The sequence below is a fragment of the Cupressus sempervirens genome, chromosome 2, assembly GCF_028749045.1.
Source record: "Cupressus sempervirens isolate cs-2001-9-10 chromosome 2, ASM2874904v1, whole genome shotgun sequence".
Classification (NCBI taxonomy): Eukaryota; Viridiplantae; Streptophyta; class Pinopsida; order Cupressales; family Cupressaceae; genus Cupressus; species Cupressus sempervirens.
In genome coordinates, this window is record NC_143119.1 from 554,974,912 (window position 1) to 554,999,911 (window position 25,000).

The 25,000-nt window shown below is 47.6% G+C and overlaps 1 non-coding gene across 1 annotated transcript in view; it reads right to left on the reverse strand.

Moving 5' to 3' along the window:
- LOC149573687 (18S ribosomal RNA) overlaps positions 1 to 1,594 on the reverse strand; it is a 1,811-nt gene extending 217 nt beyond the window's left edge. The window contains exon 1 of the ribosomal RNA XR_016360661.1: positions 1 to 1,594. This exon is cut by the window's left edge and continues 217 nt beyond it. This is a non-coding gene — a ribosomal RNA (18S ribosomal RNA).
- Positions 1,595 to 25,000: the final 23,406 nt, after the last annotated feature.

The following is a 25,000-nucleotide window of genomic DNA, read 5'->3' on the forward strand; positions in this document are numbered from 1 at the left end:
CTAGGAATTCCTCGTTGAAGATCAATAATTGCAATGGTCTATCCCCATCACGATGCAATTTGGCAAGATTTCCCAAACCTTTCGAGCCAGGGATAGAAACTCGTTGATTGCATCAGTGTAGCACACGTGCGGCCCAGAACATCTAAGGGCATCACAGACCTATTATTGCCTCAAACTTCCATGGCCTAGGAGGCCATAGTCCCTCTAAGAAGCTAGCCACGAAGGGGAACCTTTGCATAGCTAGTTAGTAGGCTGAGGTCTCATTCGTTAACGGAATTAACTAGACAAATCACTCCACCAACTAAGAACGACCATGCACCACCACCCATAGAATCAAGAAAGAGCTCTCAATCTGTCAATCCTTACTATGTCTGGACCTGGTAAGTTTCCCCATGTTGAGTCAAATTAAGCCACAGGCTCCACTCCTGGTGGTGCCCTTCCATCAATTCCTTTAAGTTTCAGCCTTGCGACCATACTCCCCCTGGAACCCAAACACTCTGATTTCTCAGAAGGTGCTGGCGGAGTCCTTAGAGTATCATCCGCCTATCCCTGGTCGGCATCATTTATGGTTGAGACTAGGACGATATCTGATCGTCTTCGAGTCCCAAACTTTCATTCTTAATTAATGAAAACATCCTTAGCAAATGCTTTTGCAGTCGTTCAACTTCCATAAATCCAAGAATTTCACCTCTTACAATGAAATACGAATGCCCCCGACAGTCCCTATTAATCATTACTCCGGTCCCGAAGGCCAATGGAACAGGACCAGACTCTTATCGCGTTATTCCATGCTAATGTATTCAGAGCGTAGGCTTGCTTTGGGCACTCTAATTTTTTCAAAGTAATGGTGCCGGAACCGTGACCCAACCAATTAAGGCTAGGAACACGCCGCTGGCAGAAGGGACGTGAGGGCCAGTGCACACCCAAAAGGCAGACTAACCATGATGACCCAAGGTCCAACTATGAGCTTTTTAACTGCAACAACTTAAATATGTGCTATTGGAGCTGGAATTACCGCGGCTGCTGGCACCAGACTTGCCCTCCAATAGATCCTCGTTAAGGGATTTAGATTGTACTCATTCCAATTACCAGACTCGATGAGCCCAGTATTGTTATTTATTGTCACTACCTCCCCGTGTCAAGATTGGGTAATTTGCGTGCCTGCTGCCTTCCATGGATGTGGTAGCCATTTCTTAGGCTCCTTCTTCAGAATCGAACCCTAATTCTTCATCACCCGTCACCACCATGGTAGGCCTCTATCCTACCATCGAAAGTTGATAGGGAAAAAATTTGAATGAAGCGTTGCCAGCACAAATGCCGTGTGATCCGTCGAGTTATCATGAATCATCGAAATAGTGGGCGAGCCTGTGCTGGCCTTTTATCTAATAAATGCATCCCTTTCGAGAGTCAGGATTTGGTGCACGTATTAGCTCTAGAATTACTATGGTTATCCGAGTAGCAAAGTACAATCAAAGAAACTATAACTGATTTAATGAGCCATCCGTAGTTTCACAGTCTAAAATAGTTCATACTTAGACATGCATGGCTTAATCTTTGAGACAAGCATATGACTACTGGCAGGATCGACCAGGTAGCTTCTAACAATGAGGGGGACCCCCAAGACCTGCTACAGCCAAGGGATGCCCACCGCGATGGGAAATCAAAATTTGCATTCGCTCCATCATGCATCCAAACATAATCCGCCGCACAAGCAACAAGAATGACATTCACAGCACATGCAGGACTCATAACACTCAAAGATTTCACACAAGAGGAAAGTGTCCCATCGTCGACCAGAGAGGGCCGAACAGGGAGCCTTGGTTCAGAGGCACCTGGGAATAACATCCCGTATGGAACCCTTTACCCTCAAACTCGCTGTCGCCACTACTCGGAAAGAAGCCTCGAGTCTGTACGAGATGCACCGTGCACGTAGCCACCTCAATTGTAAGGCCACTCAGAGACATCCATTTCCCAGGCATATGCCTCCTACACGACTGTTGAGGTGCACCGGTACAGAAAAAATCCTTCTAGATCGCAACAAACATTTTCCCACGACGAAGAGCTGGTTGCCGAAGTGCCAACAGAGACCGCCATGCGTTAGGGTGAAGGGTCGTGCGAGTCAAAAACATGGCTAGTTATGTGATTGGCGGGGGCATCACTGTGCATGCGACCACCTCAATTATAAGGCCGCTCAAGGGCATCGTGTATAACACCCCCTCCGCACATTTATAGGTGATGAGAGCCTGCCCGCATACACGGACATGTCTAACCTCTGGCAAATTTATCCTTTCCTAGCACAGCCTCGCTAACCGTTCCCCGTGACACGTGATCTGCCAGCGTAGGTACATAAAAGTTCCTACGAGTGAAAACTCACACTAGCATTGTCGGACAAGCTTCAATCTCATGCACATGCACATACCAAAGAACTACACCACGAGGGAACCCACCTGCGAGCACCCACATCTCAGCCATTCGTGCGATTTCTTCCCCTAGACAGACACGTTGGGCTTGCACTTGTCAGAGCATTGCAAAGACAAGCACTCTGGTTCGCAGGAGCCTGAGAAGAACATCTCGTACAAAACCCGTTCCCCCAAAATGCTCGAATCACAAATGCTTGCAGCAGAGTCATAATGCAAAGATGTACACTGTGCACACGACCGAGTAAGGACACTTAGAGACATCCATTTCCCAAGCATATGCCCCCTACATGCTTTTTGGTGCACCCTGTACAAATGGCCATACTTCGACAAGCCCTCCTAGAATTTTGCATCTGAAGAGAGATGAAACGCCTTGGGATTTTTGTCCACATGATGCAAACACCGAATGCTCTCTTTAGGGGGCAGCTGAAGAAGAGTATCTCCCACAGAACCCATGACCCGCAGCCGTTCAGATCGCACAGGGCAGGACAGGGCATGGAGAGTTTCTGCATCCAAACAAAAATTATCGGTAATACTCTACGCTTCTACTGGCTCGGACCACAAAGGCTATCACGACAGTGCCATGCACTTCTGTAGGATGAGATAGTGAAGAGGCGAGCATGCACCGAGAACAAACTAGTGAATAAATTATGCGGCAACCAAACCTTTCGCTGGCCCCCCTCTCAATCCCAAGGCTCTACCAATCGGCAAAAACTTAGGGTGGAGAGTGGACCCTTGATTAAATTAGGGACATCGAGCAATGCACCCGTGCAACCATCTCTTCCCTTCTTGCCGTCCGGGCAAGATAAAAATGCAATGATAGAATGTGCCAATGAGACGGAGCCCTTGGCTAAAAGATACAACTCCATGCACACTCAGCAACAAGTGCATCTTAGAATCAAACACCAAATGTGCAGTGTGTTGCAAGCTATGCAGACACCTACATATAGGGTATATCCATCAAAACAAAGCAACAAATACTTCCCACTAGCTTTGCCATTGTGATTACCGAATGGGATATACTCACTGCCATAGATTAATGACCATCATTACTTTCTCAGAATAGATACAAGCACATCGAGCTTCATCCGATCAACTGGATGAATTTCACCTTGAAGGGGCCCAATCCAAAAGTTTTGGAGGTCACCTCCTGGAACTCTCAAGAACAAGGCCCATCGTACATGCAAACTCTGCTACTGCGCAAACACAGGTTGCAATTAAAGAGAAATTGCAAGGCCGTTACAATGGCCTGAGGCCAATGCTCCGACTAAGTCAATTTTCTCTTGCAATCACCATACTGCCTTTCATAGAGAGATCTCCCCATTCACTTGTGGTGCGACGCAGAATCCAAGTGCTAGACGCGTGCTCGCCCTTGAAAGGGCCACTTTCCAAGGCATCTCCTGATGACACATTGGAACAACAACCACTGTCAAACCATTCCCAATGTTGTGCCGGTCGAGTTGGCACAGAGGCGACCTTAGGGAGCTCCCACGTAGCAATTGGGTTCCGAGAAGAGAAGCCACAGAGAGAAGCCCCCCTGCTCGCTCGCACAAACACCCCAAATTCTAGACACAAGCTCTTGCCCTTAGCATCACTCTCCAGATCACCACAATGACACATTGGAATGAAAACCACTGTCGAATAACTCCTAAAATTGTGGTGATGGAGTGATAGAGAAGAGAAACTTTGGGGAGAGGCGCATAGCAAATGGGCTGCTCCTTCATTCTGCTCTTATATACAGATCTGATGTCACTAATTTTGTTTAGAATCTAGGGTGCATTCATCCTTGCCCACACGAGTAATGGCTCTTCTGATCGAATGGCCATGGGGAGCTTTTGATAACAAAGTCTCCCTTGTCACTTGTGATGCGCAGTCCAACTACTAGACGATGGCTCGCCCTTCAGATCGCTGCCCAAGCAACCACCACAACGGCACCATTGGAATGACAACTACTGCCAAACCATTCCAAAAATTTTGCACCAAAGAATTTGTTGTGAAGAGAACGACCCTGGGGAGAGAGCACTCGCATAGAAAAATTAGGATGGCTTCATGGCCCTTCCAATAGAAACGATGTTGGTGCCAATATTCAAAATCTGAATAACGTGTCTTTCTCGAACACCAGCACCAATTCTATTAGGGAGGGTCGCCGAGAGCTCTTTTTATCAAAGCCTCCCATTGTAGCCATGATAAGCACGCAAAAAATTTTGCTAGAGTTCCAAGCACCCACCTCATGGCTAGAGATAAGGGCTCTCCATTAGATCAACTTCAAAATCGCAGAATAGATGCGGTGTAGAATGGCAACCGCTGCCAAGTCTCTTCCGTAATTGTGTCGGTCGAGTGATCAAAGAAGGTGATCTAAGAGAGGGTCCAAGCGTAGGCATTTGTTGGGGGATTCGTGCCAATGGCATAAATTTATGCAATACCCGAGCAACACCGGACGGAGGTGCTAGACGAGGGCTCCCATTTTAGATCGAGTTTTAAAATCACCAAGAAGACGCGGTGAGGGCTGGCAACCGCTGCCAAACCCTTTTCAAAAATTGAGCCAGCTAAGTGACAAGAAAACATGATTTGAAGGAGAGTCCAGGAATAGCACCCTCAAGTGTGGGCTTCATGCCCCTCTAATTGATTCAACATAGGCGTCCACCATTTCAAAATCTGACATATCCATCCGCCCTGACAGCAGCATTGAATCAATGATGGGGGCGCGGGAGAGGCTCGCGGCAACCACCTCTCCCATTGTAGCCATGATAGGCACGCAAAAAATCCTTCTAGAGCACCAAAGCACCCACCCTCATGGCTATAGACAAGGGCTCACCATTAGATCAACTTCGAAATCGTAGAACAGATGCGGTGTAGAATGGCAACCGCTGCCAAGTCTCTTCCATAATTGCATCGATCGAGTGATCAAAGAAGGTGATCTAAGAGAGGGTCCAAGCATAGGCATTTTTTGGGGGATTCATGCCGATCACATAAATTTATGCAACACCCGAGCAACACCGGATGGATGTGCTAGATGAGGGCTCCCATTTTAGATCACCTTTTAAAATCACCAAGTAGATGTGATGAGGGCGGGCAACCGCTGCCAAACCTTTTTCTGAAATTGTGCCAGCTAAGTAACAAGAAAACATGATCTAAAGGAGAGTCCAGGTATAGCACCCACGAGGGTGGGCTTCATGCCCCTCTAATTGATTCAACTTCGGCGTCCACCATTTCAAAATCTGGCATATCCATCCACCCTGACAGCGGCATTGAATCAATGAGGGGGGCATGGGAGAGGCTCGCGACAACCACCTCTCCCATTTTAGCCATGATAGGCACGCAAATTTTTTTGCTAGAGTGCCAAGCACCCACCTCATGGCTATAGACAAGGGCTCGCCATTAGATCAACTTCAAAATCGTAGAACAGACGCCGTGTAGAATGGCAACCACTACCAAGTCTCTTCCGTAATTGCGTCGGTCGAGTGATTGAAGAAGGTGATCTAAGAGAGGGTTCAAGCATAGGCATTCGTTGGGGGATTCATGCTGATGGCATAAATTTATGCAATACCCGAGCAAGACCAGACAGAGGTGCTAGACGAGGGCTCCTGTTTTAGATCAAGTTTTAAAATAACCAAGTAGACGCAGTGAGGGCTGGAAACCACTACCAAACCTTTTTCCAAAATTGTGCCACCTGAGTGACAAGAAAACATGATCTAAAGGAGAGTCTAGGTATAGAACCCATGAGGGTGGGCTTCATGCCCCTCTAATTGATTCAACATCGGCGTCCACCATTTCAAAATTTGACATATCCATCCGCCCTGACAGCGGCATTGAATCAATGAGCGGGGCACGGGAGAGGCTCACGGTAACCACCTCTCCCATTGTAGCCGCGATAGGGCATGCAAAAAAAATTTCTACAGTGCCAAGCACCCACCTCATGGCTAGAGACAAGGGCTCACCATTAGATCAACTTCAAAATTGCAGAATAGACACGGTGTAGAATGGCAACCGCTGCCAAGTCTCTTCCGTAATTGCGTCGATCGAGTGATCGAAGAAGGTGATCTAAGAGAGGGTCCAAGCGTTAGGCATTCATTGGGGGATTCGCGCCGATGGCATAAATTTATGCAATACCCGAGCAACACCGGACGGAGGTGCTAGACGAGGGCTCCCGTTTTAGATCGAGCTTTAAAATCACCAAGTAGACACGATGAGGGCTGGCAACCGTTGCCAAACCTTTTTCTAAAATTGCACCAGCTGAGTGACAAGAAAACATGATCTAAAGGAGAGTCCAGGAATAGCACCCTTGAGGGTGGGCTTCATGCTGCTCTAATTGATTCAACATCGGTGTCCACCATTTCAAAATCTGACATATCCATCAGCCCTGATAGCGGCGTTGAATCAATGAGGGGGGCATGAGAGAGGCTCGCGGCAACCACCTCTCCCATTGTAGCCGCGATAGGCACGCAAAAAATTTTGCTAGAGCGCCAAGCACCCACCTCATGGCTATAGACAATGGCTTTCCATTAGGATCAACTTCGAAATTGTAGAACAGACGCGGTGTAGAATGGCAACCGATGCCAAGTCTCCTCCATAATTGTGTCAGTCGAGTGATCAAAGAAGGTGATCTAAGAGAGGGTCCAAGCGTAGGCTTTCGTTGGAGGATTCACGCCAATGGCATAAATTTATGAAATACCCAAGCAACACTGGACGGAGATGCTAGACGAGGGCTCCCATTTTAGATCAAGTTTTAAAATCACCAAGTAGATGCGGTGAGGGCTGGCAACCGCTGCCAAACCTTTTTCTAAAATTGTGCCAGCTGAGTGACAAGAAAACATGATCTAAAGGAGAGTCCAAGAATAGCACCCTCGAGGGTGGGCTTCATGCCCCTCTAATTGATTCAACGTCAGCGTCCACCGTTTCAAAATCCGACATATCCATCCACCCTAACAGCGGCATTGAATCAATGAGGGGGGCACGGGAGAGGCTCGCAGAAACCACCTCTCCCATTGTAGCCATGATAGGCATGCAAAAAATTTTGCTACAATGCCAAGCACCCACCTCATGGCTAGAGACAAGGGCTCGCCATTAGATCAACTTTGAAATCGCAGAACAGATGCGGTGTAGAATGGCAACCGTTGCCAAGTCTCTTCCGTAGTTGCGTCGATCGAGTGATCTAAGAAGGTGATCTAAGAGAGGGTCCAAGCATAGGCATTCATTGGGGGATTCGTGCTGATGGCATAAATTTATGCAATACCCAAGCAACACCGGACAAAGCTGCTAGACGAAGGCTCCCGTTTTAGATCGAGTTTTAAAATCACCAAGTAGACGCGGTGAGGGCAGGCAATCGCTGCCAAACCTTTTTCCGAAATTGTGCCAGCTGAGTGACAAGAAAACATGATCTAAAGGAGAGTTGAGGAATAAAACATCGAGGGTGGGCTTCATGCCCCTCTAATTGATTCAACGTCGACGTCCATCATTTCAAAATTTGGCATATCCATCCGCCTTGACACCGGTGTTGAATGAATGAGAGGGGCATGGGAGAGGCTCATGGCAACCACCTCTCCTATATAAGCTATTAGTGTGAGGCTTGCTCTCCATAAGAAATTCACGAACACACCGACAACTACCTTAAAAATCCAAATCCTTGAAAATTCTGACCAAACAGCCAGTCACGACCCAATTTTTTATGAGGTCGGTAGAGGAGCAAAAGATTGTCATGGAGCCAATTTTTTGTGAGTTCATGGAGCCAAGGGACTGAAATGGTCATTGAGCTCATACGATCAACTGGATGAATTTCACCTTGAAGGGGGCCCAATCCAAAAGTTCCAGAGGTCATCTCCTGGAACTCTTAAAACAAGGCCCATCTTACATGCAAACTCTGCTACTGTGCAAACATAGGTTGCAATTAAAGAGAAATTGTGAGGCCGTCACAATGGCCCGAGGCCAATGCTCCGACTAAGTCAATTTTCTCTTGCAATCACAACCACTATTGAACAACAACCGCCCGATGAAAAATTGGAACGACAACCGCTATCGAACAATTCCCAATGTTGTGCCGATCGAGTTGGCACAGAGGCGACCTTAGGGAGCTCCCACGTAGCAATTGGGATGTGCTTTCCTGCCCATCTCTGACAAAATCCAATGTTAGCTGTGAACAAATTTGGAATCCAAGGGCTCGCATCCATCGATATCGTCACCACTGGGTCTATATACAAAGGCCACGGAGAGGTTCCGATAAAAGAAGCTCCCCTGCTCGCTTGCACAAACATCCCAAATTCTAGACACAAGCTCCTTCCCTTAGAGCATCACTCTCTAGATCACCATAATGACGCATTGTAACGACAACCGCTGTCGAACAACTCTCAAAATTGTGGCAATGGAGTGAGAAAGAAGAGCAACTTTGGGGAGCCGTGCATAGAAAATGGGCTACTGCTTCTTCATTCTGCTCTTATATAGATCCAACGTCATTGATTTTATTTGGAATTTGAGGCTGCATTCGTCCTTGCTCACACAAGCAATGGCTCTTCTAATCGAATGGCCACGGGGAGCTTCCGATAACATAGGCTCCCTTGTCACTCATGATGCGCAGCCCAACTGCTAGACAACAGCTCGCCCTTTAGATTGCTGCCCAAGCAACCACCACAATGGCACCATTGGAACGACAACCGCTACCAAACCATTCTAAAAATTTTGGGCCAAAGAAGTGGTTCTATAGAGAACAACTCTTGGGAGAGAGCCCTCACATAGCAAAATCTGGATGGCTTCACGACCCTCCCAATAGAAACGATGCTGATGCCAGTATTCCAAATCAGAATAACATGTCTTTCGCGAACACCAGCACTGATTCTATTGGGGGAGGGTCACCGAGAGCTTTTTTTATCAAAGCTCCCATTGTAGCCACGATAGGCACACAAAAAATTGCTAGAGCCCCAAGCACCCCACCTCATGGCTAGACAAGGGCTCGCGATTAGATCAACTTTGAAATCGCTGAACAGATGTGCTATGGAATGGCAACCGCTGCCAAGCCTCTTTTGTAATTGCGTAGGTCAAGTGATCTAAGAAGGTGATCTAAGAGAGAGTCCAAGGCTAGGGATTCGTTGGGGGATTCACGCCGATAGGAAAAAATTTATGCAATACCCAAGCAACACCGGACAAAGGTGCTAGACGAGGGCTCCTATTTTAGATCAGGTTTCAAAATCACCAGGTAGACGCGGTGAGGGCTGGCAATCGCTGCCAAACCTTTTTCTGAAATTGAGCCAGCTGAGTGACAACAAAACAAGATCTAAAGGAGAGTCCAGGAATAGCACCTCATGGGTGGGCCTCATGCCCCTCTAATTGATTCAATGTCGACGTCCACCGTTTCAAAATCTGACATATCCATCCGCCTTGACACCAATGTTGAATCAATGAGGGGGGCACGGGAGAGGCTCACGGCAACCACCTCTCCCATTGTTGTTGTGATAGGCACGCAAAAAATTGCTAGAGCCCCAAGCACCCACATCATTGCTCGACAAGGGCTCACCATTAGATCAACTTCGAAATCACGGAACAGACGCGTTGTAGAATGGCAACCGCTGCCAAGTCTCTTCTGTAATTGTGTCAGACTAGTGATCGAAGAAGGTGATCTAAGAGAGGGTCCAAGAGAATGCATTCGTTGGGGGATTCACGCCGATGGAAAAAATTTATGCAATACCCGAGCAACATTGGACGAAGGTGCTAGACGAGGACTCCCATTTTAGATCAAGTCTTAAAATCACCAAGTAGACGCGGTGAGGGCTGGCAACCGCTGCCAAACCTTTTTCCGAAATTGCGCCAGCTGAGTGACAAGAAAACATGATCTAAAGGAGAGTCCAGGAATAGCACCGTCGAGGGTGGGCTTCATGCCCCTCTAATTGATTCAACATCGGCATCCACCGTTTCAAAATCTGACATATCCATCCACCCTGACAGTGGCGTTGAATCAATGAGGGGGGCACAAGAGAGGCTCGTGGAAACCACCTCTCCCATTGTAGCCACGATAGGCACGCAAACTTTTTTTTTCTAGAGTGCCAAGCACCCACCTCATGGCTATAGACAACGGCTCGCCATTAGATCAACTTCGAAATCGCAGAATAGACATGGTGTAGAATGGTAATTGCTGCCAAGTCTCTTCCGTAATTGCGTCGGTCGAGTGATTGAAGAAGATCTAAGAGAGGGTCCAAGCGTAGGCATTTGTTGGAGGATTCATGCTGATGGAAAAAATTTATGCAACACGCAAGCAACACCAGACGAAGGTGCTAGACGAGGGCTCCCATTTTAGATCAAGTCTTAAAATCACCAAGTAGACGCGGTGAGGGCTGGCAACCACTGCCAAACCTTTTTCCGAAATTGCGCCAGCTGAGTGACAAGAAAACATGATCTAAAGGAGAGTCCAAGAATAGCACCCTTGAGGGTGGGCTTCATGCCCCTCTAATTGATTCAATGTCGGCGTCCACAATTTCAATATCTGACATATCCATCCGCCCTGACAGTGGCGTTGAATCAATGAGGGGGGCACGGGAGAGGCTCGCGGAAACCACCTCTCCCATTGTAGCCATGATAGGCATGCAAAAATTTTTGCTAGAGCACCAAGCACCCACCTCATGGCTATACACAAGGGCTCGCCATTAGATCAACTTCGAAATCACAGAACAGACGCTGTGTAGAATGGCAACCACTGCCAAGTCTCTTCTGTAGTTGCATCGGTCGAGTGATCGAAGAAGGTGATCTAAGAGAGGGTCCAAGCGTAGGCATTCGTTGGGGGATTCGCGCTGATGGCATAAATTTATGCAATACCCAAGCAACACCGGACGGAGGTACTAGATGAGGGCTCCTATTTTAGATCGAGTTTTAAAATCACCAAGTAGACGCGGTGAGGGCTGGCAAACGCTGCCAAACCTTTTTCCAAAATTATGCCAGCTGAGTGACAAGAAAACATGATCTAAAGGAGAGTCGAGGAACAGCACATCGAGGGTGGGTTTCATGCCCCTCTAATTGATTCAACGTCGGCATCCATAGTTTCAAAAACTAAAATATCCATATGCCTTGACACCGGCATTGAATTAATGAGAGGGGCATGGGAGAGGCTTGCGGCAACCACCTCTCCTATATAAGCTATTAGTGCGAGGCTTGCTCTGGACTAGAAATTAGTGAACACACTGACAACTACCTTAAAAATCCAAATCCTTGAAAATTATGACCAAATAGCCATTCACGACCCAATTTTTTATGAGGTCGACAGAGGAGCAAAAGATTGTCATCGGTTAGGAGATGCGAGTTCATGGAGCCAAGGGACTGAAATGGTCATCGAGCTCATCCGATCAACTGGATGAATTTCACCTTGAAGGGGGCCCAATCCAAAAGTTCCGAAGGTCATCTCCTGGAACTCTCAAGAATAAGGCCCATCTTACATGCAAACTCTGCTACTGCACAAACATAGGTTGCAATTAAAGAGAAATTGCGAGGCCATCATAATGGCCTGAGGCCAATGCTCCGACTAAGTCAATTTTCTCTTGCAATCACCATACCGCCGTTCACAGAGAGATCTCCCCATTCACTTGTGACGCGATGCACAATCCAAGTGCTAGACGCGAGCTTGCCCTTGAAAGAAAGACCACTTTCCAAGACATCCCCCGATGACACATTGGAACGACAACCGCTGTCGAACCATTCCCAATGTTGTGCTGATCGAGTTGGCACAGAGGCGACCTTAGGGAGCTCTCGCGTAGCAATTGGGATGTGCTTTCGTACCCATCTCTCACAAAAAACAATGTTAGCTGTGAACAAATTTAGAATCCAAGGCTCGTATCCATCGACATTGTCAGCACTAGGTTTATATATTCAAAGGCCACAGAGAGGTTCCGATAAGAGAAGCTCCCCTGCTCGCCTGCACAAACATCCCAAATGCTAGACACAAGCTCCAGCCCTTAGCATCACTCTCCAGATCATCGCAATGACACATTAGAACAAAAACCGCTATCGAACAACTCCCAAACTTGTGCCGATGGAGTGAGAAAGAAGAGCAACTTTGGGGAGCCGCACATAGCACACAGGCTGTGCTACTTCATTCTGCTCTTATATAAAAATCCGATGTCATTGATTTCATTTGGAATTCGAGGCTGCAATCGTCCTTGCTCACACAAGCAATGGCTCTTCTCATGGAATGGCCACGGGGAGCTTCCAAATACAAAGGCTCCCTTGTCACTCGTCATGCGTAGCCCAACTGCTAGACGACGGCTCGCCCTTCAGATCACTGCCCAGGCAACCACCACAACGGCACCATCGAGAACGACAACCGCTAATGAACCATTCCAAAAATTTTGTGCCAAAGAAGTTGTTGTGAAGAGAACCACTCTGGGGAGAGAGCACTCGCATAGAAAAATTGGGATGGCTTCACGGCCCTTCCAATAGAAACGATGCTGGTGCCAATATTCCAAATCCGAATAACGTGTCTTTCTCAAACACCAGCACCGATTCTATTGGGGATGGTTGTTGAGAGCTTTTGTTATCAAAGCCTCCCATTGTAGCTGCGATAGGCATGCAAAAAATATTTGCTAGAGTGCCAAGCACCCCACCTCATGGCTAGAGACAAGGGCTCGCCATTAAGATCAACTTCAAAATCGCAGAACAGACGTGGTGTAGAATTGCAACCACTGCCAAGTCTCCTCTGTAATTTCATTGGTCGAGTGATCAAAGAAGGTGATCTAAGTGAGGGTCCAAGCGTAGGCCTTCGTTGGGGGATTCGCACTGATGGCATAAATTTATGCAATACCCAAACAACACCAGACGGAGGTGCTAGACGAGGGCTCCCGTTTTAGATCAAGTTTTAAAATCACCAAGTAGACGCGGTGAGGGCTGGCAACCGCTACCAAACCTTTTTTTGAAATTGCACTGGCTGAGTGACAAGAAAACATGATCTAAAGAAGAGTCAAGGAATAGCACCTCGAGGGTGGGCTTCATGCCCCTCTAATTGAAATTAGAAAATACACTAATTTCCGCGTTAATAATCCAAATCGTTGAAAATTCTGACCAAACAGCCATCCACGACCCAATTTTTTATGAGGTTGTCTAAGGAGCAAAAGATTGTCATCAGTTAGGAGATGTGAATTCATGGAGCCAATGGACTAAAATGGTCATCGAGCTCATTCGATCAACTAGATGAATTTCACCTTGAAGGGGCCCAATCCAAAAGTTTCGGAGGTCATCTCCTGGAACTCTCAAGAACAAGGCCCACCTTACTTGCAAACTCTGCTACTACGCAAACATAGGTTGCAATTAAAGAGAAATTGCAAGGCCATCACAGTTGCCTAAGGCCAATGCTCTGACTAAGTCAATTTTCTCTTGCAATCACCATGCGGCCGTTCACAGAGAGATCTCCCCATTCACTTGTGACGCGACGCACAATCCAAGTGCTAGACGCGAGCTCGCCCTTGAAAGGCCACTTTCCAGGACATCCCCCAATGACACATTGGAATGACAACCACTGTTGAACCATTACCAATGTTGTGCTGATCGAGTTGGCACAGAGGCGACCTTAGGGAGCTCCTGCGTAGCAATTGGGATGTGCTTTCGTACCCATCTCTCACAAAAACCAATATGTTAGCTGTGAACAAATTTAGAATCCAAGGCTCATATCCATCGATATCGTCGGCACTGGGTCTATATATTCAAAGGCCACAGAGAGGTTCCGATAAGAGAAGCTCCCCTGCTCGCTCGCACAAACATCCCAAATGCTAGACACAAGCTCCCGCCCTTAGCATCGCTCTCCAGATCACTGCAATGACACATTGGAATGACAACTTCTGTCGAACAACCCCCAAATTTGTGCCAATGGAGTCAGAAAGATGAGCAACTTTGGGGAGCCGCACATAGCAAACAGGCTGGTGCTTCATTCCGCTCTTATATATAGATCCGATGTCGTTAATTTCATTTGGAATCTGAGGCTGCATTCGTCCTTGCTCACACAAGCAATGGCTCTTCTCATCGAATGGTCACGGGGAGCTTCCAATTACAAAGGCTCCCTTGTCACCCGTGATGCACAGCCCAACTACTAGACAACGGCTTGCCCTTCAGATCGTTGCCCAGGCAACCACCACAACAGCGCCATTGGAACAACAACCGCTGCCGAACCATTCCGAAATTTTTTTTGCCAAAGAAGTTGTTGCGAAGAGAACAAATCTGGGGAGAGAGCCCTCGCATAGCAAAATTGGGATGGCTTCGCGGCCCTCCCAATAGAAACAATGCTGGTGCCAATATTCCAAATCCGAATAACATGTCTTTCTTGAACACCAGCACTGATTCTATTGGGTCGATATCGTCGGCACTGGGTTTATATTCAAAGGCCACGGAGAGGTTCCGATAAGAGAAGCTCCACTGCTCGCTTGCACAAACATCCCCAAATTCTAGATGCAAGCTCTCGCCCTTAGCATCACTCTCCAGATCACCGCAATGACACATTGGAATGACAACTGCTGTCGAACAACTCCTAAATTTGTGCCGATGGAGTGAGAGAAACAAGAGCCAGAACGGGTCAACGAAAATGGCTAAGCCAGATCGGGTTGGCCAGCATGGCTCGGCCACCATTTTTCACCTAGAGCTTTCGATATTAAAGCTCCCATGTAGCCGCGATAAGTACACCATGACAAATTGCTAGAGTGTCAAGCACCCATAGAAAATTGCCATTATACCAAGCAACGCCGGAGTGCTAGACAAGGGCTCACATTTAGATCAACCTCTCCTATATGAGCTATTAGTGCGAGGCTCGCTCTGCATTAGAAATCTACGATAGGATGGACAACTCCCTTAAAAATCCAATTCAATGAAAAATGTGAGCAAACAGCCATCCACGACACCATTTTTGGTGCTTGCCCAGAACGGCTCAGCCAGCATGGCTCGCCCAGAACGGCTCGGCCTGCATGGCTCGCCCAGATCGGCTCGGCCACCATGGTGACTTGGTGACTTGGTGAGAGTACCTGGAACTGTCAAGAACAAAGGCCAATCTTACATGCAAACTCTGCTACTGCACAAACATAGGTTGTAATTATAGAGAAATTGCAAGGCCGTCACAATGGCCCGAGGCCAATGCTCTGACTAGTAAGTCAATTTTCTCTTGCAATCACCATGCCGTCGTTCATAGAGAGATATCCCCATTCACTTGTGATGACGCACAATCCAAGTGCTAGACGTGAGCTCATCCTTGAAAGGCCGTGTTCCAAGACATCCTGATGACACATTGGAATGACAACCGCTGTCGAACCATTCCCAATGTTGTGCCGATCGAGTTGGCATAGAGGTGATCTTAGGGAGCTCCCGCGTAGCAATCGGGAAGTGCTTTCGTACCCTTCTCTCACAAAAACCAATGCTAGCTGAACAAATTTAGAATCCAAGGCTCGTATCCATCGATATCGTCGGCATTGGGTCTATACTTAAAGGCCACGGAGAGGTTTCGATAAGAGAAGCTCCACTGCTCGCTTCCACAAACATCCCCAAATGCTAGACGCAAGCTGCCACCCTTAGCATCGCTCTCCAGATCACCGCAATAACACATTGGAATGACAACTGCTGTCGAACAACTCCCAAATTTGTGCCGATGGAGCGAGAAAGAAGAGCCAGATCGGGTCGTCGAAAGTGGCTAAGCCAGATCGAGTCGGCCAGCATGGCTTAGCCACCATTTTTTCGCTGAGAGCTTTCGATATTAAAGTTCCCATGTTTCCGCGATAAGTACACCATGAAAAATTACTAGAGCACCGAGCACCCATAGCAAATTGCCATTATACCAAGCGACACTGGAGTGCTAGACAAGGGTTCACGTTTAGATCAAGTTTTAAAATCACCAAAAAGACATGTCATGGATCGGCATCTGCTACCTCACCTTTCCCAAAATTGAGTCATCAAAAAACATGATCTAAAGGAGAGCCAAGGAAAAGCACCGAGATCACTTCATGCCCCTTTCATTGATTCAACATCAGCATACACCATTTGAAAACCCAACAATCTGATCCGCCTAGACACCAATGTTGAATCAATGAAAGGGGCATGGGAGAGGCTCGTGGCAACAACCTCTCCTATATAAGCTATTAGTGCGAGGCTCGCTCTGCATTAAAAATCTGCTATAGCATGGACAATTCCCTTAAAAATCCAATTCAATGAAAAATGTGACCAAACAGCCATCCACGACATTGTTTTTGGAGCTCGGCCAACATGGCTTGCCCAGATCGGCTCGGCCAGCATGGTGACTTGGTGACTTGGTGAGAGTACTTGGGACTGTCAAGAACAAAGGCCAATCTTACATGCAAACTCTACTACTGCGCAAACATAGGTTGCAATTATAGAGAAATTGCAAGGTCGTCACAATGGCCCGAGGCCAATGCTCTGACTACTAAGTCAATTTTCTCTTGCAATCGCCATGCCGCCGTTCATAGAGAGATCTCCCCATTCACTTGTGACTAAGCACAATCCAAGTGCTAGACATGAGCTTGCCCTTGAAAGGCCGCATTCCAAGATAGCTCGATGACACATTGGAATGACAACCACTGTCGAACAATTCCCAATATTGTGCCGATCGAGTTGGCACAGAGGCGATCTTAGGGAGCTCCCGCGTAGCAATCGGGAAGTGCTTTCGTACCCTTCTCTCACAAAAACCAATGTTATCTAAACAAATTTAGAATCCAATGCCCGTATCCATCGATATCGTCGGCACTGGGTCTATATTCAAAGGCCACGGAGAGGTTCCGATAAGAGAAGCTCCCCTGCTCTCTTGCACAAACATCCCCAAATGCTAGGCGCAAGCTCCGGCCCTTAGCATCGCTCTCCAGATCACCGCAATGACACATTGGAATGACAACCGCTGTCGAACAACTCCCGAATTTGTGCCGATGGAGTGAGAAAGAAGAGCTAGATCGGGTCGATGAAAATGGCTAAGCCAGATCGGGTCGGCCAGCATGGCTCGGCCACCATTTTTTGCCAAGAGCTTTCGATAGTAAAGCTCCCATGTAGCCACAATAAGTACACCATGACAAATTGCTAGAGTGCCGAGCACCCATAATAGCAAATTGCCATTATACCAAGCAACGCCGGAGTGCTAGACAAGAGTTCACGTTTAGATCAGGTTTTAAAATCACCAAAAAGAAACGCCATGGATCGGCAACCGCTGCCTCACCTTTTCCAAAATTGAGTCATCTGAAAATATGATCTAAAGGAGAGCTGACGAAAATCATCAAGATCGCTTCATGCCCCTTTCATTGATTCAACATCAGCATACACTGTTTGAAAACCCAACAATCCGATCCGCCTAGACACCAATGTTGAATCAATGAAAGGGGCATGGGAGAGGCTCACGGCAACAAACTCTCCTATATATGCTATTAGTGTGAGGCTCGCTCTGCAGTAGAAATTTGCGATAGCACGGACAACTCCCTTAAAAATCCAATTCAATGAAAAATGTGACCAAACAGCCATCCATGACACCATTTTTGGAGCTCGGCTAGATCGGGTCGGCCAGCATGGATCGCCCAGATTGGCTCAGCTAGAACGGCTCGCCCAGATCGGGTCAGCCAGAATGGCTCACCTAGATCGGCTCGGCCAGCATGGCTCGGCCAGATTGGGTCAGCCAGTGTGGCTCGCCTAGATCGGCTCGGCCAGGCTGGCTCGCCCACCATTTTTCAAGCACACTACCTCCCCTATATAAGCTATTAGTGCAAGCCTTACTCTACATCAGAAATGTACATTCAGTGCACAAGTACCTTAAAACTCAATTCAATGAAAAATGTGACCAAATAGCCATCCACCACACCATTTTTGGAGCTCAGCCAGAATGGCCAGATCGGGTCGGCCAGCATGGCTCGCCCAGATCGGCTCGGCCAGGCTCGCTCGACCACCATTTTTCAAGCACACTACCTCCCCTATATAATCCATTATTACAATGCTTACTCTACATTAGAAATGTACATTTAGTGCACAAGTACCTTAAAACCCAATTCAATGAAAAATGTGACCGAATAGCCATCCACGACCCCATTTTTCATGAGGTTGTCAACGGAGACAAAGATTGGCATTGGTTAGGCAATTTGATTGCATCAGTCAGGGGGGTAAATTGATCAATTTTTGGAGACCGACTAGAATGGCTCGATGACCATTTTATATCGGAAGCTACCCGATTTGAGAATTATGACTCAAGTAGAATGGCTCGGGTACCCATTTTATGAACTTAAAGAGTTGACTTGGTGGGCTGACCTGGCAGGGTGACTTGATGAACAAACTTAAAGAGTCGACTTGGTGAGAGTACTTGGTGGGCCGACCTGGCAAAGTGACTTGATGAACTAACTTAAAGAGTCAACTTGGTGAGAGTACTCGGTGGGCTGCCCTGGTCACGTGACTTGATGAACGAACTTAAAGAGTCAACTTGGTGGGCCAACTTGGCCGGGTGACTTGATGAACAAACTTAAAGAGTCGACTCGATGGGTTGAACTAGCGGGATGACTTGGTGAGAGTACTTGGTGGGCTGACCTAGCAGGTAGACTCGATGAACGAACTTAGAGAGTCGACTTTGCGAGAGTGCTTGGTGGGTCGAACTGGTGGGGTGACTTGATGAACGAACTTAAAGAGTCAACTTGGTGAGAGAACTTGGTGGGCTGAGCTGGTAGGGTGAATTGATGAACGAACCTAAAGAGTCGACTTTGTGAGAGTACTTGGTGGGCCGACCTGGCAGGGTGACTTGATGACAAAACTTAAAGCGTCATCTTGGTGAGAGTACTTGGTGGGCCGACCTGGCGGAGTGACTTGATGAACGAACTTAGAGAGTTGACTTTGTGAGAGTACTTGGTCGAGTGACTTGATGAACAAACCTAAAGAGTCGACCTGGTGAGAGTACTTGGTGGGCCGACCTGGCGAGGTGACTTGATGAGCCAACTTAACAAGTCGACTTGGTGAGTGTACTTGGTGGGGTGACCTGGCGGGGTGACTTGATGAACGAACTTAAAGAGTTGATCTTGTGGGCTTACTTGGCAGAGTGACTTCATGAAAAAACTTAAAGAGTCCACTTGGTGGGCCGAACTGGCGGGGTGACTTGATGAATGAACTTAAATGGTCGACTTTGCAGGGTGACTTGATGAACTGACCTAAACAGTTGACTTGGTGAGAGTACTCGGTGGGGTGACCTGATGAACAGACTTAGAGAGTCGACTTGGTGGGCCGACCTAGTTGGGTGACTTCGTGAATGGACTTAAAGAGTCAACTTGGTGGGGTGACTTGACGAACGAACTTCAAGGGTTGACTTGGTGAGGTGACTTGATGAACGATCCTAAAGAGTTGACTTGGTGAGAGTACTTGGTGTGGTGACTTCATGAACAGACTTAAAGAGTCGATTTGGTGAGAGTACTTGGTGGGGTGACTTGATGAACGCACTTGAAGAGTCGACTTGGTGGGGTGACTTTATGAACGGACCTAAAGAGTTGACCTGGTGAGAGTACTTGGTGGGGTGACTTGATGAACATAATTAAAGAGTCAACTTGGTGAGAGTACTTGGTGAGAGTACTTGGTGACTTGGTGGGCCAACCTGGCCGGGTGACATGATGAACAAACTTAAAGAGTCAACTTGGTGAGAGTACTTAGTGGGCTGACCTAGTCATGTCGGTCAAACTAGCGGGGTGACTTGGTGAGAGTACTTGGTGGGCTAACCTGGCAGGGTGACTTGATGAACGAACTTAGAGAGTCAACTTTGTGAGAGTACTTGGTGGGTCGAACTGGTGGGGTGACTTGCTGAACGAACTTAAAGAGTTGACCTGGTGAGAGAACTTGGTGGGCTGAGCTAGTGAGGTGAATTGATGATCGAACCTAAAGAGTTGACTTTGTTAGAGTACCTGGTGGGCTGACCTGGCGGGGTGAGTTGATGACCGAACTTAAAGGGTCGACTTGGTGAGAGTACTTGGTGGGCCGACCTGGTGGAGCGACTTGATGAACGAACTTAAAGAGTCAACTTGGTGAGAGTACTTGGTGTGGTGACCTGATGAACAAACCTAAAGAGTCAACCTGGTGAGAGTACTTGGTGGGCCGACCTAGCGGGGTGACTTGGTGAGAAAACTTAAAGAGTTGACTTGGTGAGAGTAGTTGGTGGGCTGACCTGGCGAGGTGACTTGATGAACGAACTTAAAGAGTCGACTTGGTGGGCCAACTTGGCAGAGTGACTTCATGAATGAACTTAAAGAGTCCACTTGGTGGGCCGACCTGGAAGGGTGACTTGATGAACAAACATAAAGGTGGGAGTACTTGGTGGGTCGACCTGGTGGGGTGACTTGATGAAGGACTTATAGAGTTGACTTGGTGAGAGTAGTTGTTCTAGTGACTTGATTAACGGACTTAAAGAGTTGGCTTGGTGGGGTGACTTGATGAAAGGACTTAAAGAGTTGACTTGGTGGGATGACTTGATGAATGAACTTAAAGGGTTGACTTTGCAGGGTGACTCGATGAATGGACCTAAAGAGTTGACTTGGCGAGAGTACTCGGTGGGGTGACCTGATGAACAGACTTAGAGAGTCGACTTGGTGAGAGTACTTGGTGGGCCAACCCGGTTGGGTGACTTCGTGAACTGACTTAAAGAGTCGACTTGGTGGGGTGACTTGATGAACGGACTTCAAGGGTCGACTTGGCAAGGTGACTTGATGAACGGTCCTAAACAGTTGACTTTGTGAGAGTACTTGGTGTGGTGACTTGATGAACAAACTTAAAGAGTTGAATTGGTGAGAGTACTTGGTGGGGTGACTTGATGAACATAGTTAAAGAGTCGACTTGGTGAGAGTACTTGGTCGGGTGACTTGATGAATGCACTTGAAGAATCGACTTGGTTAGAGTACTTGGTGGGGTGACTTGATGAACGAACTTAAAGATTCAACTTGGTGGGCCGACCTGGTGGGGTGACTTGATGAACGAACTTAGAGAGTCAACTTTGTGAGAGTACTTGGTGACTTGGTGGGCTGACCTGGCTGGGTGACTTGATGAACAAACTTAAAGAGTCGACTTGGTGAGAGTACTCGGTGGGCTGACCTGGTCACGTGACTTGATGAACGAACTTAAAGAGTTGACTTGGTGGGCGGACTTGGCCGGGTGACTTGATAACCAAACTTAAATAGTTGACTTGGTGGGTCGAACTAGTGGGGTGACTTGGTGGGCTAACCGGGCAGGGTGACTTGATGAAGGAACCTAGAGAGTCGACTTTGTGAGAGTACTTGGTGGGTCGATCTATCGAGGTTACTTGATGAACAAACTTAAAGAGTCTACCTGGTGAGAGAACTTGGTGGCCCGAGCTGGCAGGGTGAATTGATGAACGAACCTAAAGAGTCGACTTTGTGAGAGTACTTTGTGGGCCGACCTGGCGAGGTGACTTGATGACCGAACTTAAAGGGTGGACTTGGTGAGATTACTTGGCGGGCCGACCTAGCGGAGCGACTTGATGAACGAGTCGAGTAGGTGAGAGTACATGGTGGGGTGACTTGATGAACAAAGCTAAAGAGTCGACCTGGTGAGAGTACTTGGTGGGCCGACCTGGCGAGGTGACTTGATGGGCAAACTTAAAGAGTCGACTTGGTGAGAGTACTTGGTGGGGTGACCTGGCGGGGTGACTTGATGAACGAACTTTAAGAGTCGACCTTGTGGGCCGACTTGGCAGAGTGACTTCATAAACGAACTTAAAGAGTCCACTTGGTGGGCCAACATGGCGGGGTGACTTGATGAACGAACTTAAAGAGTCAACTTGGTGAGAGTAATTTGTGGGCTGACCTGGCGGGGTGACTTGATGAATGAACTTAAAGAGTCGACTTGGTGGGGTGACTTGATGAACGCACTTGAAGGGTCAACTTGGTGGGGTGACTCTATGAATGGACCTAAAGAGTTGACTTGGTGAGAGTACTTGGTGGGGTGACTTGATGAAAGGACTTAAAGAGTCGACTTTGTGAGAGTACTTGGTGGGGCGACTTGATGAACGCACTTGAAGAATTGACTTGGTTAGAGTACTTGGTGGGGCGACTTGATGAACAGACTCAAAGAGTCGACTTGGTGAGAGTACTTGGTGGGGTGAACTGATGAACAGACTTAAAGAGTCAACTTGGTGGGCCGACCTGGTGGGGTGACTTTATGGACGGACTTAAAGAGTCGACTTGGTTAGAGTACTTGTTTTGGTGACTTGATGAACGGACTTGAAGAGTCGACTTGGTGGGGTGACTTAATGAAAGGACTTAAAGAGTCGACATGGTGAGAGTACTTGGTGGGGCGACTTGATGAACGAACTTAAAGGGTCGACTTGGGGGGGTGACTTGATGAACGAACCTAAGGAGTTGACTTGGTGAGAGAACTTGGCAGGGTGAACTAATGAACGGACTTAAAGAGTCGACTTGGTGGGCCGACCTGGTGGGGTGAATTGATGAACGAACTTATAGAGTCGACTTGGTGAGAGTAGTTGTTCTGGTGACTTGATGAAAGGACTTGAACAGTCGGCTTGGTGGGGTGACTTGATGAAAGGACTTAAAGAGTCGACTTGGTGGGGTGACTTGATGAAAAAACTTAAAGGGTTCACTTTGTAGGGGGACTCGATGAACAGACCTAAAGAGTTGACTTGGCGAGAGTACTCAGTGGGGTGACCTGATGAATAGACTTAGAGAGTCGGCTTGGTGAGAGTACTTGGTAGGCCGGCCTGGTTGGGTGACTTCGTGAACTGACTTAAAGAGTTGACTTGGTTGGGTGACTTGATGAACGGACTTCAAGGGTCGACTTGGCAAGGTGACTTGATGAACGGTCCTAAAGAGTTGACTTGGTGAGAGTACTTGGTGTGGTGACTTGATGAACAAACTTAAAGAGTCAAATTGGTGAGAGTACTTGGTGGGGTGACTTGATGGACATAGTTAAAGAGTCAACTTGGTGAGAGTACTTGGTCAGGTGACTTGATGAACACACTTGAAGAATCGACTTGGTTAGAGTACTTGGTGGGGTGACTTGATGAACAAACTTAAAGATTCGACTTGGTGGGCCGACCTGGCAGGGTGAGTTGATGAACGAACTTAGAGAGTCGACTTGGTGAGAGTACTTGGTGACTTGGTGTGCTGACCTGGCCGGGTGACTTGATGAACAAACTTAAAGAGTCGACTTGGTGAGAGTACTCGGTGGGCTGACCTGGTCACGTGACTTGATGAACAAACTTAAAGAGTCAACTTGGTTGGTCGAACTAGTGGGGTGACTTGGTGAGAGTACTTGGTGGGCTGACCTGGCAAGGTGACTTGATGAACAAACTTAGAGAGTTGACTTTGTGAGAGTACTTGGTGGGTCGAACTAGTGGGGTGACTTGATGAACGAACTTAAAGAGTCGACCTGGTGAGAGAACCTTGTGGGCCGAGCTGGCAGGGTGAATTGATGAACGAACCTAAAGAGTCAACTTTGTGAGAGTACTTGGTGGGCCGACCTGGCAGGGTGACTTGATGACCGAACTTAAAGGGTCGACTTGGTGAGAGTACTTGGTGGGCCGAACTGGCAGAGCGACTTGATGAACGATCTTAGAGAGTCGACTTTGTGAGAGTACTTGGTGGGGTGACTTGATGAACAAACCTAAAGAGTTGACCTAGTGAGAGTACTTGGTGGGCCGACCTGGTGGGGTGACTTGATGGGCAAACTTAAAGAGTTGACTTGGTGAGAGTACTTGGTGGGGTGACCTGGCGGGGTGACTTGATGAATGAACTTAAAGAGTCGACCTTGTGGGCCGACTTGGCAGAGTGACTTCATGAACAAACTTAAATAGTTCACTTGGTGGGCCGACCTGGCGGGGTGACTTGATGAACAAAATTAAAGAGTCAACTTGGTGAGAGTAATTTGTGGGCTAACCTGGCGGGGTGACTTGATGAATGAATTTAAAGAGTCGACTTGGTGGGGTGACTTGATGAACGCACTTGAAGGGTCAACTTGGTGGGGTGACTCTATGAATGGACCTAAAGAGTTGACTTGGTGAGAGTACTTGGTGGGGTGACTTGATGAAAGGACTTAAAGAGTCAACTTGGTGAGAGTACTTGGTCGGGCGACTTTATGAATGCACTTGAAGAGTCGACTTGGTGAGAGTACTTGGCGGGGTGAACTGATGAACAGTCTTAAAGAGTCAACTTGGTGGGCCGACCTGGTGGGGTGACTTTATGGACGAACTTAAAGAGTTGACTTTGTTAGAGTACTTGTTCTGGTGACTTGATGAACAGACTTGAAGAGTCAACTTGGTGGGGTGACTTGATGAAAGGACTTAAAGAGTCGACTTGGTGAGAGTACTTGGTGGGGCGACTTGATGAACGGACTTAAAGGGTAGACTTGGCGGGGTGACTTGATGAACGAACCTAAGGAGTTGATTTAGTGAGAGTGCTTGGTGGGGTGAACTGATGAATGGACTTAAAGAGTCGACTTGGTGGGCCGACCTGGTGGGGTGACTTGATGAACAAACTTATAGAGTTGACTTGGTGAGAGTAGTTTTTCTGGTGACTTGATGAACAGACTTGAAGAGTTGGCTTGGTGGGGTGACTTGATGAAAGGACTTAAAGAGTCGACTTGGTTGGGTGACTTGATGATTGAACTTA